The following is a 16352-nucleotide window of genomic DNA, read 5'->3' as shown; positions in this document are numbered from 1 at the left end:
CTATGTATGGCTGTGTATGGCTATGAATGGCTATGTATGGCTATGTAGGGCTATGTAGGGCTATGTAGGGTTATGTATGGCTATGTATGGCTGTGTATGGCTGTGTATGGCTGTGTATGGCTATGTATGGCTATGTAGAACTATGTATTGCTATGTATGGCTATGTAGGGCTATGTAGGGCTATGTATGGCTATGTAGGGCTATGTATGGCTATGTACGGCTATGTAGGGTATTTATGGCTGTGTATGGCTATGTATGGCTATCTAGGGTCATGTATGGCTATGTAGGGCTATGTAGGGCTATGTAGGGCTATATAGGGCTATGTAGGGTCATGTTTTGCTATATACGGCTGTGTATGGCTATGTATTTCTATGATTGGCTATGTAGGGCTATGTATGGCTGTGTATGGCTATGTATGGCTATGTATGGCTATGTAGGGCTATGTAGGGCTATGTAGGGTTATGTATGGCTATGTATGGCTGTGTATGGCTGTGTATGGCTGTGTATGGCTATGTATGGCTATGTAGGGCTATGTATTGCTATGTATGGCTATGTAGGGCTATGTATGGCTATGTATGGCTGTGTATGGCTATGTAGGGCTATGTAGGGTTATGTTTAACTATATATGGCTATGTAGGGCTATGTATGGCTATGTATGGCTATGTAGGGCTATGTAGGGTCATGTATGGCTATGTATGGCTATGTAGGGCTATGTATGGCTGTGTATGGCTATGTATGGCTATGTAGGGCTATGTATGGCTATGTAGGGCTCTGTAGGGCTGTGTAGGGCTATGTAGGGCTATGTAAGGCTATGTATGGCTATGTAGGGCTATGTAAGGCTATGTAGGGCTATGTATGGCTATGTAGGGCTTTGCAGGGCTATGTAGGGTCATGTATGGCTATGTACGGCTATGTAGGGCTATGTATGGCTGTGTATGGCTATGTATGGCTATGTAGGGTCATGTATGGCTATGTAGGGCTATGTACGACTATGTAGGGCTATGTATGGCTATGGAGGGCTATGTAGGGCTATGTAGGGCTATGTATGGCTATCTAGGGGTATGTATGGCTATGTAGGGTCATGTATGGCTATATAGGGCTATGTAGGGCTATGTAGGGCTATGTATGGCTATGTAGGGCTATGTAGGGCTATGTAGGGCTATGTATGGCTATGTAGGGCTATGTAGGGTCATGTATGGCTATGTACGGCTATGTAGGGCTATTTATGGCTGTGTATGACTATATATGGCTATGTAGGGTCATCTATGGCCATGTAGGGTTATGTATGGCTATATATGGCTATGTAGGGCTATGTAGGGCTATGTATGGCGATGTAGGGCTTTGCAGGGCTATGTAGGGTCATGTATAGCTATGTATGGCTATGTAGGGCTATATATGGCTGTGTATGGCTATGTATGGCTATGTAGGACTATGTATGGCTATGTAGGGCTATGTAGGGCTATGTAGGGTCATGTATGGCTATGTATGGCTATGTAGGGCTATGTATGGCTATGTAGGGTTATGTATGGCTATGTATGGCTGTGTATGGCTATGTATAGCTATGTATGGTTATGTAGGGCTATGTATGGCTGTGTATGGCTATGTATGGCTATGTATGGCTATGTAGGGCTATGTAGGGCTGTGTATGGCTATGTATGGCTATGTATGGCTATGTAGGGCTTTGTAGGGCTATATAGGGCTCTGTAGGGCTGTGTATGGCTATGTAGGCCTATGTATGGCTATGTAGGGCTATGTAGGGCTATGTAGGGCTATGTAGGGCTATGTATGGCTTTGTAGGGCTATGTAGGGTCATGTATGGCTATGTACGGCTATGTAGGGCTATGTATGGCTGTGTATGGCTATGTATGGCTATGTAGGGTCATGTATGGCTATGTAGGGCTATGTACGGCTATGTAGGGCTATGTATGGCTATGGAGGGCTATGTAGGGCTATGTAGGGCTATGTATGGCTATGTAGGGGTATGTATGGCTATGTAGGGTCATGTATGGCTATATAGGGCTATGTACGGCTATGTAGGGCTATGTATGGCTATGTAGGGCTATGTAGGGCTATGTAGGGCTATGTATGGCTATGTAGGGCTATGTAGGGTCATGTATGGCTATATAGGGCTATGTACGGCTATGTAGGGCTATGTATGGCTATGTATGGCTGTGTATGGCTATGTATGGCTATGTATGGCTATGTAGGGCTATGTAGGGCTATGTAGGGTTATGTATGGCTATGTATGGCTGTGTATGGCTGTGTATGGCTTTGTATGGCTATGTATGGCTATGTAGGGCTATGTATTGCTATGTATGGCTATGTAGGGCTATGTAGGGCTATGTAGGGCTATGTATGGCTATGTAGGGCTATGTAGGGTCATGTATGGCTATGTAGGGCTATGTAGGGCTATGTAGGGCTCTGTAGGGCTGTGTATGGCTATGTAGGCCTATGTATGGCTATGTAGGGCTATGTAGGGCTATGTAGGGTTATGTATGGCTATGTATGGCTGTGTATGGCTATGTATGTCTATGTATGGCTATGTAGGGCTATGTATGGCTGTGTATGGCTATGTATGGCTATGTATGGCTATGTAGGGCTATGTAGGGCTATGTAGGGTTATGTATGGCTATGTATGGCTGTGTATGGCTGTGTATGGCTGTGTATGGCTATGTATGGCTATGTAGGGCTATGTATTGCTATGTATGGCTATGTAGGGCTATGTAGGGCTATGTAGGGCTATGTATGGCTATGTAGGGCTATGTAGGGTCATGTATGGCTATGTACGGCTATGTAGGGCTATTTATGGCTGTGTATTGCTATGTATGGCTATCTAGGGTCATGTATGGCTATGTAGGGCTATGTAGGGCTATGTAGGGCTATGTACGGCTATGTAGGGCTATGTAGGGTCATGTACGGCTGTGTATGGCTATGTATGTCTATGTTTGACTATGTAGGGCTATGTATGGCTGTGTATTGCTATGAATGGCTATGTATGGCTATGTAGGGCTATGTAGGGCTATGTAGGGTTATGTATGGCTATGTATGGCTGTGTATGGCTGTGTAGGGCTATGTAGGGCTATGTAGGGTTATGTATGGCTATGTATGGCTGTGTATGGCTGTGTATGGCTGTGTATGGCTATGTATGGCTATGTAGGGCTGTGTATTGCTATGTATGGCTATGTAGGGCTATGTAGGGCTATGTATGGCTATGTAGGGCTATGTAGGGTCATGTATGGCTATGTACGGCTATGTAGGGCTATTTATGGCTGTGTATGGCTATGTATGGCTATCTAGGGTCATGTATGGCTATGTAGGGCTATGTAGGGCTATGTAGGGCTATGTAGGGCTATGTAGGGTCATGTATGGCTATGTACGGCTGTGTATGGCTATGTATGTCTATGTTTGACTATGTAGGGCTATGTATGGCTGTGTATTGCTATGAATGGCTATGTATGGCTATGTAGGGCTATGTAGGGCTATGTAGGGTTATGTATGGCTATGTATGGCTGTGTATGGCTGTGTAGGGCTATGTAGGGCTATGTAGGGTTATGTATGGCTATGTATGGCTGTGTATGGCTGTGTATGGCTGTGTATGGCTATGTATGGCTATGTAGGGCTATGTAGGGCTATGTAGGGCTATGTATGGCTATGTAGGGCTATGTATGGCTATGTAGGGCTATGTAGGGTCATGTATGGCTATGTACGGCTATGTAGGGTATTTATGGCTGTGTATGGCTATGTATGGCTATCTAGGGTCATGTATGGCTATGTAGGGCTATGTAGGGCTATGTAGGGCTATATAGGGCTATGTAGGGTCATGTTTTTCTATATACGGCTGTGTATGGCTATGTATTTCTATGATTGGCTATGTAGGGCTATGTATGGCTGTGTATGGCTATGTATGGCTATGTATGGCTATGTAGGGCTATGTAGGGCTATGTAGGGTTATGTATGGCTATGTATGGCTGTGTATGGCTGTGTATGGCTGTGTATGGCTATGTATGGCTATGTAGGGCTATGTATTGCTATGTATGGCTATGTAGGGCTATGTATGGCTATGTATGGCTGTGTATGGCTATGTAGGGCTTTGTAGGGTTATGTTTAACTATATATGGCTATGTAGGGCTATGTATGGCTATGTATGGCTATGTAGGGCTATGTAGGGTCATGTATGGCTATGTATGGCTATGTAGGGCTATGTATGGCTGTGTATGGCTATGTATGGCTATGTAGGGCTATGTATGGCTATGTAGGGCTCTGTAGGGCTGTGTAGGGCTATGTAGGGCTATGTAAGGCTATGTATGGCTATGTAGGGCTATGTAAGGCTATGTAGGGCTATGTATGGCTATGTAGGGCTTTGCAGGGCTATGTAGGGTCATGTATGGCTATGTATGGCTATGTATGGCTATGTAGGGTTATGTCTGGCTATGTATGGCTTGTATGGCTATGTATAGCTGTGCATGGCTATGTAGGGCTATGTAGGGCTATGTAGGGTTATGTATGGCTATGTATGGCTGTGTATGGCTGTGTATGGCTGTGTATGGCTATGTATGGCTATGTAGGGCTATGTATTGCTATGTATGGCTATGTAGGGCTATGTATGGCTATGTATGGCTGTGTATGGCTATGTAGGGCTATGTAGGGTTATGTTTAACTATATATGGCTATGTAGGGCTATGTATGGCTATGTATGGCTCTGTAGGGCTATGTAGGGTCATGTATGGCTATGTATGGCTATGTAGGGCTATGTATGGCTGTGTATGGCTATGTATGGCTATGTAGGGCTATGTATGGCTATGTAGGGCTTTGTAGGGCTGTGTAGGGCTATGTAGGGCTATGTAAGGCTATGTATGGCTATGTAGGGCTATGTAGGGCTATGTAGGGCTATGTATGGCTATATAGGGCTTTGCAGGGCTATGTAGGGTCATGTATGGCTATGTATGGCTATGTAGGGCTATATATGGCTGTGTATGGCTATGTATGGCTATGTAGGGCTATGTAAGGCTATGTAGGGCTATGTAGGGCTATGTAGGGTCATGTATGGCTATGTATGGCTATGTATGGCTATGTAGGGTTATGTATGGCTATGTATGGCTTGTATGGCTATGTATAGCTATGCATGGCTATGTAGGGCTATGTATGGCTGTCTATGGCTATGTATGGCTATGTATGGCTATGTAGGGCTATGTAGGGCTGTGTATGGCTATGTATTGCTATGTATGGCTATGTAGGGCTATGTAGGGCTATGTAGGGCTATTTAGGGCTGTGTATGGCTATGTAGTGCTATGTATGGCTATGTAGGGCTATGGAGGGCTATGTAGGGTTTTGTATGGCTATGTATGGCTGTGTATGGCTATGTATGTCTATGTATGGCTATGTAGGGCTATGTATGGCTGTGTATGGCTATGTATGGCTATGTATGGCTATGTAGGGCTATGTAGGGTTATGTATGGCTATGTATGGCTGTGTATGGCTGTGTATGGCTGTGTATGGCTAGGTATGGCTATGTAGGGCTATGTATTGCTATGTATGGCTATGTAGGGCTATGTAGGGCTATGTAGGGCTATGTATGGCTATGTAGGGCTATGTAGGGTCATGTATGGCTATGTACGGCTATGTAGGGCTATTTATGGCTGTGTATGGCTATGTATGGCTATGTAGGGCCATGTATGGCTATGTAGGGCTATGTAGGGCTATGTAGGGCCATGTAGGGCTATGTATGGCTATGTAGGGCTATGTAGGGTCATGTATGGCTATGTACGGCTATGTAGGGCTATGTATGGCTGTGTATGGCTATGTATGGCTTTGTAGGGTCATGTATGGTTATGTAGGGCTATGTAGGGCTATGTAGGGCTATGTATGGCTGTGTAGGGCTATTTAGGGCTATGTAGGGTCATGTATGGCTATGTATGGCTATGTAGGGCTATGTATGGCTGTGTATGGCTATGTATGGCTATTTAGGGCTATGTATGGCTATGTAGGGCTATGTAGGGCTATGTAGGGCTATGTAGGGCTATGTAGGGCTATGTATGGCTGGGTAGGGCTATGTAGGGCTATGTATGGCTGTGTATGGCTATGTATGGCGATTTAGGGCTATGTATGGCTATGTAGGGCTATGTAGGACTATGTAGGGCTATGTAGGGCTAGTATGGCTGGGTAGGGCTATGTAGGGCTATGTATGGCTATGTATGGCTTTGTAGGGCTATGAAGGGCTATGTAGGGCTATGTAGGGCTGTGTAGGGCTTTTTAGGGCGATGTAGGGCTATGTAGGGCTATGTATGGCTATGTATGGCTGTGTATGGCTATGTATGGCTATGTATGGCTATGTAGGGCAATGTAGGGCTATGTAGGGTAATGTATGGCTCTGTAGGGCTCTGTAGGGCTATGTAGGGCTATGTAGGGCTATGTATGGCTATGTATGGCTATGTAGGGCTGTGTAGGGCTGTGTAGGGCTATGTAGCGCTATGTAGGGCTATGTAGGGCTGTGTATGGCTATGTATGGCTATGTATGGCTATGTAGGGCTATGTAGGGCTATGTAGGGCCATGTAGGGCTGTGTAGGGCTATGTAGGATTATGTACACTCCTTCTAGTAAGTAACGGGGAACCACTATATGATGCTTACACCACGTACCTACCTTTTTTCTCACGAGAACATCGCAATCGATTGCGGGCGCAATTTTAAGATGGCGGCGGTATGGCGGGCTTTATCTATGTAGGTCCTTGAAAGTTCGATTCTTGGACAGGGCTTGGAGTCAACCGAAACTGGACTTCACCACCGTGGCCATTAATAAACCTGCTCTTTCACACCGCTCGCGGAAAGTATGGCCAAGTATAAAAGTTACTTAAGATGTTACTTTTCTTCAAGTTTATACACTCGATAAAATTGCGGGCGACATAATTACAAGAATCTTTACTGTAGAATGAGCACCTTAGTCTTTACTGTAGAATGAGCGGCTTAGTTCATAACAACGAACAACGAACAACACTGAAATGAACAGTGAATGAACAGCGATGTTGGGGTCTTTGTTTAACTTCATATTTGCATAGGTTAGCGAGTGAACATTTTACCAGTTTATTCCTTCCTTTTCTTCAAGTTTATACACTCGATAAAATTGCGGGCGACATGACTATGTATTTCGGGCGACATAACTCTGGTTCCGGGCGATATGACTTCGGGCGAGATGACTTTCGGGCGACTTGACCGGTTACCCTTCAGCTGGTTGATTGAAATCGATGTTTGGCACAACGAGTAAGGTCGCTGAAGGTACTGGTAGTCAAAATTGAAACAGTTGATCAATGATGGATCTTGGTGTTCATTCTGAACATTTTACAGGGCTAACTCTTTACGGAGTTCGCTCACGATGAGTATGAGGTGAGCTCGCTTTCTTACGGGGCTATTAGCCCACCTAAGACAGTGGCGGCCAAACTGAAGCCCGATGCGTTGACAAAATGTTTTCTTACGACCGCCCCACCCCCTTATCTCAGGGTCTGGATGACTGCCCCCCCTTCCTCCCCGCCCCCCTTATTTGAAGGTGTGGATCCTCCACTGTAAGAAATCGGGTAGTATATTTTGTGCTTATAAAGTGGACATTTAGAAGTATTAAGTTTAAGCCTACTTTTTGTTTTCTGTGCATACATTTTTCTTTTACAAGTTCAGTACAGTTTTACGTTTCCTGGTGTATCTGGAAATTCCCTGCTAGCTAGCTAGTTGGGGTATAGTAAGATTTCCGTATAACCACAACATTTATTATACATGCGGCATTTTCATACTTTTTCTCACAAATAGTTAACACGAATAGAGTCAAAACATGTATGCATTATAAATGAATGCGTTTATATGGAAATCTTACTATTCCGGAATTTGTTAACAGTTTAGGGTGCGTTTCTTTTCTAAAATCCGAGATCAGATCAAAAATCCAATAGGATGTTTTGTTGACAAAAGAAACAATGTATCCAAAAAAGGGATTATTTTTCATTCATTTCCATAGAAACGACCTACGATATCGACAGTATCCTGGAGACGGAATAACACGGCTGCTGACAAGGTTGCAAGTTTGCTGATCTCTCATTGTATTCTGGACGGTTAGCTTTAGAATGCTACTTTAGACGGGCCAAATTAAGACAAGTCTTGAAATAAGATATGTCATAATTGGGAAAGTAAAGTCTTCCAAGATGTGCCGGTGAAGTTGTGTAGCAGTTTTTTGCTTGTAACCAGAACAATGCAGGGCCTGCTTGTACTGCGATTTTACCACGCCGATAAAACGGATAAAATGGATTGTTTTATCCATGACTCTGGTAAAAAAATGGCCGTAAAGATAAGCAGTCTTGTCAAAAAGTTGATGTTTGTATTAAAATTGTTTTGAGTTTCCACCAGCAATATTCATTCTTTTCGGATCCACAGTAAAGAAACACTTCGGATCATGTATTCAAAGTATTCGGTTTTGGATATGATCAAAGGTCATCAAAAGAATCCACCTCCATTGTGGATCATTTCAACCAATAATCTGAGTTTTGGATTTTAGTAAAGAAACAAAATGTCCTTGTTTAAATTGAAAAGTCCAAATTTGGATTTTAGTAAAGAGAGTACTCATGGCATTCTAAAACATAGATATGCAGAGTTTATTGTATGGGACTGGGATCTTGTTGTCAGTCTTGTCAGGTATTTAACGACAGGTAGGTTTCTCAAGTGGGAAGACCATAAGAAATATTATAGTGGCATAAAAGGATCACAGAAGAATGGTTTATCGTGCAAAGAGGGCACTCTTCTCAGTTTTAGGTATCAGAAGTTATAATTATAAGGGGGAGGGGGGGGGGGGGGGGTAGCACACCGAACCACCCTAGCAGATCCTTGTCTTTTGTAACACTTTCAAGTGATGATCATCAAGTTTAATAGTCATACATGGTTTGTTTCCCTTTGTCTGAACCAATTGAAAGGAAAATATAAATAAACGTAAATGGTAAAAGAACAGTAGTCAACTGAAATTTCTTCCGTAGTACCATAACATTCTACTTGCTTGTGAAAAGCCAACAGCTTCTGAGCTTTATCAAATAATCCTGCATCATAAAGAAAAAATGGTTGCTACATTTATGGCCCTTGGTCAGGACAGAAGTTTCTTGGTTTAGCCATAGTGGCCACTTTGAAAGTGCAAGCAAACTGTACACAAAAAAGAGAAGGATTTGCATCCTATATATTTTATGAAAGTATGCTCAAACTTTAAAACTCAAATGAAATTTCGTAACTTATTCTAGTCTTGTTGTATGAAGAAATTTAAAGCACTGAATATCAAAGGTCAAGAGAGCTACGGTTGAATGTGACAAGAAAGTATTACCTATTTTGACCTTTAAAGCTTTTTATTAACTTTAATTTCAAAATGCTCCTCTTTGGTTTATTCTGTAGATAATGTGATGGAAAGTGATGGCAAAGAAACTAACTGTTCTGGAAAGCAACTGAAAACGTATGCATACGTCATGCAGGTACAGAGTTGTTGTCTTGCTTGTTAAACCTATGTTGCTTCAATTTGTTGCCACCACTGTCATTGTTACTATTAATAAGCTCCCTTTAGTAAGTGGCCAAGGAAATAAGTTTACAGTGCTGCTGGCAAAGTCTCTCTCATTATTTGCGATTCTTTTTGGGTACTTAACAAAATTCCTTTCTTGAGCTATATGTACAATCAAAGCAATCATAAATATATAAATAAAAAAATAACGATAACGATTGGAAAAAAAAAGGAGAAATTAAAGTTGACTCTTCTTGGCTAGAGGTCATATTTGACAGTCTTACATTATTTGTAAAACTATTTTGCCGATATTTTCATTAGACTCCATTCTTTTGTGAGCAAGCTGGATTTCATCTATGGTGAAAACTGAATCCACAATAGTCTTGAGTGTCCCATTTGCAAACTGTGGAACAATTTTGTCTGAAAACTCCTCTACCAGCTCTGTTTTGTACTGCAAAATGATCAAAAAGTACAGTGAGGCACCATAGGTATTGAAAAGTGGTACACGCTCCCTTTCACCACTTCAGTACAGTTTGTACAGGTTTGAACTTGGATAGAGTCGCTTGGAATTAAACTTCATTCATTTCCATAGAAACGACCTACAATATCGACAGTATCCTGGAGACGGAATAACACGGCTGCTGACAAGGTTGCAAGTTTGCTGATCTCTCATTGTATTCTGGACGGTTAGCTTTAGAATGCTGCTTTAGACGGGCCAAATTAAGACAAGTCTTGAAATAAGATATGTCATAATTGGGAAAGTAAAGTCTTCCAAGATGTGCCGGTGAAGTTGTGTAGCAGTTTTTTGCTTGTATCCAGAACAATGCAGGGCCTGCTTGTACTGCGATTTTACCACGCCGATAAAACGGATAAAATGGATTGTTTTATCCATGACTCTGGTAAAAAAAATGGCCGTAAAGATAAGCAGTCTTGTCAAAAAGCTGATGTTTGTATTCTTGTGTTTTAATTAGTAATAATATACACGAAAAAATTACTCAATTCTGATTGGCTGAGAAAGGAGTGCAGCTCTTCTGTAACACGAGTGCAAAATGTGTAACACGAGTGCAAATTACAAATGCTTTCTGATTGGCTGAAAACACAAAAGGAACCAACAAGAACCAATCAGATTAGAGCTGTTTTAGCAACAAAAATTCAAGAAAATGGCCATGTTTTTCAGCAGGTAACCTGCGATCAGGCGAATTTTTTTTTTTTTTGGCGGGGGAAAAAAAAAATACGTCTGATACAATTGTTTGTCAATTCGTCTGCCGCCCCCTAATTAAAGGATCTGTCAACGGGAATGTTGGCCACGTCATCCGACAAGCGTGAGCCAATCAAAATTTACCGGAAGTAGCTTCGTTGGCGGCAAATTTACAGATTAAGGCGCGAAATGTCTCTGGACCAGCTGTGCAGAGGTTTGTGCAGAGGCGAGTTAAGCAGGCTTATTTTGTGTCGTGTCGTATGGCAGTTTAAGATGAGTTTTCCTAAGAAGGTGAACAAAACATGTCACTTTTGTGCGATTAATGTTTCATCTGGAGAAGGCACTGTTCCTCTCTTTAAGCCAACGAAAAACAAAGAGTTTTGCGGGAAAAGTTTTTGTAAAACTGGAACTGTCATCCTCTCCGATCTTATTAACAGCGTCGGAATAGATATTGATTCTACCTCAGAAAGTGACTCGTCACTGTGCAAAAAATGTGCAAGGAAAATTGTCAATTGTTGTACTATGTTTCATGAGGTGGAAGAAGGATTTATGTCAAAGATCGTTTCTGCGAGCGAAACAAACGACGATGAATGTAGCGGTGGTGGAAATAAGCGTCTTCACAGTCAGAATTATTCACCAAGCGGGTTAACTCCTGGTTCTAAAAAGCAGAAAGGTTCTTCGTCCCGGAGAGCAGAAGGTGGGAGTAGATCGAGGAAAACGCTTTTTCAGTTGAATTCTGCCTGGTCGGCACAAGAAAAGCTGGACGATTCTGTTGTAAACTTAATGTGTTTACCAGTGACAGAAACTGATGTGAAAGATGATTACTCGTCAGCAGTTGTCAAGGTGGGGGTTTACCTATTCTATTCTTGTTGCTTGCACTTATGTTTATATTCCAGAAGTGAGACTTACTTTGTTTGAAATATTCCGTGATCTTGGTTACTATAATGTAACTAACTGATACACGCTGTGCCCTTTCACCTTTCTTCGCTCTCACGTTTTTAGCCGCTATTTTCAAACAATAATTGACATAAATTGAGAAAAGGAAAGAAAGAGAAAAGATTTAGACGTTATAAGAAGGTAAAGCCGTTCTCTTTTGCAGTGCTCTTTATCATTCCATGTATTGTTGACAAAGCTCAAAGATAAGTTGGACAATTATTTATTTTCCAGTTTTAGAAATCGGCGATCAGGCTGCGGGTTTTTTTTTTTACGAAACTGTACGGAAAAAAAAAAGAGAAAAAAAAGAACGGCTGATCGCAGTTTACAATGAAGTGTTCAATGAATGTGTTCTCAGTCTAGGAGTGAAAGTAAAATTCTGTTGCCAATTTACCAACATGTTCATTTCAAACCTTTTAATATTCTAACGTGCTTAAAATAATTTGCGATGAGACCTTCTTTTACCGATGTACTGGCGGTAAATCACTTTCCCTTCTTTTTCTTTTTCCAGATATTTATTGCATACCCAAATGGACGCGTCATTGAGCATGAGACTAACCCTGAAGAAAAAATGCTTGTCACAAATTTGGCTTTAGAAAATTACAAAGCTGCTGCACATGGTGTTATGAACTTTGAGGCACTGAAAAGTAAAGTCCTGCTTGAACTGGGGAAACAAGTAAAAAGGGAGATCAAACGTTACTCGAAAGACCCTTCCAACGTGTTCAAATATCGTGGTAATTTAGAGAAGCTAGCTGAGTTCACTAATGAAAGTCTACTTAAAGATGTAGAAGAGAAAATCCCCTCACTGCATACCTTTGTTAAGGCATCTGTTCAAGGTTGCCAAAAAGTGAAAAATCCTGTCAACCAAGAGGCATTAATTATTTCCAGTTACCTCAATCTTTGGATGCCAATTTCCAACTTTGCGTATCGAATTAACACAATTCTAGTCCTCGGGGGTTGCAAGAAGGAAGAAGTCGACTGCTTCCACAAGTTAGGCCTTTCCAGTCACCCCAACACCTTGCGTAATATGCAAAAAAAAGCAGCTGCATCTTTTGACAAGTCAGTAAATGAGTGGAAAATTGACACAGTGAACCGCCATAACAAAATCAAATTACTTGAAGAAGTGATCAACAGTCTCAGCGAAAAAGATGAAAATGCAATGGAAATTTGTACAGTCGATTTTTCCTTGGATGCTGTTTCTAAATATAAGAATTACAGTGATGCAGTTTACAGAGCTTGTAAGGCAATGCTTCCACGGAACCAGGATGACCTTATTGAAGATACTGACGTGCTCTCTGTATTGGATACACTTAAAGGAGAAAAGACCCAAAACTTCAGGTACTATAACTATAACTTGAAAAAATAGAAATTAATAAAGCTTTTCTGACAAACACTGGCAAGCAAAAAAAGGGAAAAGAATGGGTAAAAAATAATTCAGACGACAAATTTTGTTACAGTGGTGACAGAATACGGTATGTGTTTAAAAAACCTTAATGCATCATGATCAGCAGGCGGTTTATCTTAAATACTGACATAAGCATGTGAGCAAACAAACTAGGTAATTCAAGAGATAAAGGCCATTATAATGCATCAACTCAAACCAAGCCACTTATAGAAAAAATTATCCAATGAATAATTAACAAAGAACAAGGTATGGTGATATCATTTGTCAATGAACCAATGATATTAAAGAATACAAACACTTCAACAAAATTTGAACCCAATTAGAAGATGTGAACTTCTTTGGAAACCTAACTGCATGTAAGCTTTGATCCTACATTTTGCTTATTTTCAATGGTTTTTATAGTAACCTAACAGGTTTTCAAGCTCTTTAGTTCAACTAAACTTGACAACTGTGATATTTTGATGCTCAGAGAAAGGAATCTGTGGAATAAATATAGTGGCAACACTATAGTATTCAACATGATCATCCTCTCTTCTAAGATAGTGCAAGAAAATTATAACCATGTTGTTTTTGTTTTAATGTGTAGGATTGTGGGGGATAATTGGGACCTGGAGGTAAAAGCTAGATGTCAGACCAAATCACAGAACAACAAATCTCTGCATTACTTCCACGCGTATGCTGTGAAAGACAGGGTCATTCCCAAGGGGCTATCTAACCAACGACCACAAAAGGGTATTGATGAAGTAGAGATGCAGGAAATTTTGCCAACTGCTGAGGTTCAAGAATCCATTTTATCAGACCTATGTTGTATAATTCCAAGAGTAATTGCTGAGTATTTGCCACCCTACAAAACCTTCAGGAAAGCAGTTCATTATCATATACCCCATGCACACTCACAAGAGATGACAGAAAAGTCAGAAGCGGTAAGCTGTCAATGCATGAAAAAATGTTTCAGTGTTAGAGTATGTTGATAAAACACATTGAAGGTTGTCCAGCAGACCATTCAACAGTTGTGTGATTAGTTTCCAGGCCTTTCAAAGATAGCGAGGGTGGGGAGTGACCGTGTTTTGTGTGTAACAAAACAAGGCCTGCACCCCCAGCTTCGTTTCTATTCAAAGGCCGTTCTGAGCCGTAGTTACTAAAACAAGGAATGACCTACAATGACCTACAATGACCTACAATGATCTACAATGACCTACAATGATCTACAATGACCTACAATGACCTACCATGATCTACAATGACCTACAATGACCTACAATGATCTACAATGACCTACAATGATCTACAATGACCTACAATGACCTACAATGACCTACAATGATCTACAATGATCTACAATGACCTACAATGAGCTACTATGACCGAACGTGTAATCCCTGTAATGAACTAAAATGAAGATTTTAGAAAAAGACAAAAAAAAAAAAGATCAGGGGACGTGTGTCGTAGTTACTAAAACAAGGAATAACCGACAATGACCTACAACGGCCTACAATGACCTACAATGATCTACGATGAGCTACTACGAGCTACAATGACCTACTACGAGCTAAAATGAGTTAAAATAAGCCCTACAATGAGCTAGAAAATGACAGACAATGATGTTTGTCGTGTGTCACGCTTGGACGTGACACTAGGCTCATGGTATCAAATTGCCGAGCACATTTTGAAAAGGCAAAACAAAAATTGTGCCTGATCTCAGGTAACTCGAGAAACTTGAAAATAGATTATTGCAATCGCGTTTTTACCGGTATATCACTATTATACCCTGTATTGACGGAAGTCATGCAGGCACTTCCTCATTTGGCCTAGATGGGTATGGGCCGCTGAGCAGGATATGGATTTTACTATTTAGCAAACAGAGCATCCTGTTGGACCGGAAGCCATTTAAAGGGTCTTATGATGTCTTATATAGGCCAGGGTACTTAAAAAAAATGAACAATTTTTCTTTTGAACAGGGTCAGAATTTGAAGGCCTTCTTTGTTCACCTCTACCCTTACGTCCCTTGAAGATCCCCCCGGATCGACTGTTGGGGTGACTGTGTTTGTTCAATTTGTTTGAAAAAAAGACAAGACGAAATAAAACTAATGGGAAAGGTTGCAAGGGATGGTTTGGACAAAAGTCACAGTATCATCATACATGTATTATTACACTGTAAATTTATCTCCAAACGTAATAATTAGAGGTGCTGTCATCGTTAAATGGGCTGTCATGCAGTAGACTAAACGCGTTACGTTTACGCACACGTCCCCTGATCTTTTTTTTTTTGTCTTTTTCTAAAATTTTCATGTTAGCTCATTACAGGGATTACACGTTCGGTCATAGTAGCTCATTGTAGGTCACTGTAGATCACTGTAGATCATTGTAGGTCATTGTAGGTCATTGTAGATCATTGTAGATCATTGTAGATCATTGTAGGTCATTGTAGGTCATTGTAGGTCATTGTAGATCATTGTAGGTCATTGTAGGTCATTGTAGGTCATTCCTTGTTTTAGTAACTACGCAGTGACATTATCACCTGATGATGACAAAGATCACAGGAGATTGGTTCATCGTGCAATCAGGGAAAACTTCTCAGCTTTAGGTATCTATATACAATAATATATACATTTTCTTTTCTTTCCTTCTCACTGATTTTTTTTCTTTTTTTTTTTCCCTCAGAGAGAAGGGTGGGGTGGGGGTGAGGGTGAGGTTGGTAAGAGTGAGGTAACCTTTGTCATGGTTCAATTTTATCCTTGGTGAAAATTTTATTTTGCTTTATTTTGGAGTATGGTGATGTATGTTAATCAGGTTGAAATAAAGAAAAAACATTAAACCAACGACAAAATTGAACTACAACAGCCTTTTTGATCAATCTTGTCCCCGGCAGGTACAAAACGCAGGTCACAGGTCACAGGTCAGGTCACAGGTCACAGGGCACAGGTCACAGGTTACAGGGCACAGGTCACAGGGCACAGGTCACAGGTTACAGGGCACAGGTCACAGGGCACAGGGCACAGGGCACAGGTTACAGGGCACAGGGCACAGGGCACAGGTCATAGGGCACAGAAAACGCAGTAAAAACAGTTAAGACACTCCATTAGGCTTTTTTGTTTTATTTCCGGTTACGCCACAATCAGGCATATGCTTGCCATCGACCATGCTTTCCGGTTTTGTACTGAGGGTTGAACAAGTAAATGGCTAAAGTTACACATTGTATTGCAACTTGAGGAGTTCCTTCTCTGGAGATCGCGAAACGAGGCTTTTTCTTCGCTCCACGCGAGCGGACTTGGAACGAGGCTCTGAGAGGAGAATGGAACGGAAAATAGCCTCGTC

General features: G+C 41.4%; 1 protein-coding gene and 1 pseudogene across 1 annotated transcript in view; both read left to right on the top strand.

Moving 5' to 3' along the window:
• The window catches only part of LOC140928285 (pseudouridylate synthase 7 homolog), a 100780-nt pseudogene that overhangs the window by 69644 nt on the left and 14784 nt on the right, over window positions 1-16352 (top strand).
• Window positions 16261-16352, top strand: part of LOC140923145 (uncharacterized) — a 5030-nt gene continuing 4938 nt past the window's right edge. Inside the window, exon 1 of the mRNA XM_073373223.1 lies at window positions 16261-16352. This exon is cut by the window's right edge and continues 39 nt beyond it. The gene's annotated coding sequence lies outside the window, so the exon portion shown is untranslated.

This window comes from Porites lutea, chromosome 1 (genome assembly GCF_958299795.1).
Source record: "Porites lutea chromosome 1, jaPorLute2.1, whole genome shotgun sequence".
Taxonomy (NCBI): Eukaryota; Metazoa; Cnidaria; class Anthozoa; order Scleractinia; family Poritidae; genus Porites; species Porites lutea.
This window is presented reverse-complemented; position numbering and strand designations above follow the sequence as displayed.